Below are 673 nucleotides of genomic sequence, written 5' to 3'. Positions count from 1 at the left end.
TCCTCGTCGTTTTTGGTCATTCTGTGATTTTCACGTGTTGAAAATGTGTCAGATTCAACACGCGCTCGTCATTCGGCCACTCAGATAAAATGGCTGAAGGTAAAAATGGCGGTCTGTGGACACAAAACAATCAATAGGCCCACATGGTGTAGTTTACTCTGACTCAGTCCCACATACACAGTCCTGCTGCTTTAAGTACTCTCTAATATGTATTTATCCGCAGCAGAAAGTAGTCCCCAACAAACGCACCTTTTCCTCCTGTTTGAGTGACGTGGAGAGGAACCACAGAGCCCAGCAGTGAGGGAAACGTGAAGGAAAGTATCTGTGAAGCCAGAAAGGACCGAGGCGCACTGACGCGTTGTTACTTCTGATCTTTTCATGCGGTTTGTTTTGACAGTGATAAAAACATTGAATATGACCTTAAAACGCTTCCTCAGACCCCCGTCACATTTCCTGTTTGAGTGTGACTGCACGGATGTTGAAAAGAGTTCATGTTCACACTGTTTCCTTTGTAAGACTTTTGGTAATTATACTGACCAAATGTAAGTATCAAAACCGTTAACGACAGTGTAAGTTGTTGTCTCAGAGTAATCGTTATATAGTCTTCTGTTTTTTTAAGGTCTCGTTGGTGTCAAAGGGGGAAGAGTTTCTCTCTTGTTGTACCTCGAGTATC

This window comes from Chaetodon trifascialis, chromosome 8 (assembly GCF_039877785.1).
Source record: "Chaetodon trifascialis isolate fChaTrf1 chromosome 8, fChaTrf1.hap1, whole genome shotgun sequence".
Lineage (NCBI taxonomy): Eukaryota > Metazoa > Chordata > Actinopteri > Chaetodontiformes > Chaetodontidae > Chaetodon > Chaetodon trifascialis.
Note: the sequence above shows the minus strand (reverse complement) of the source record.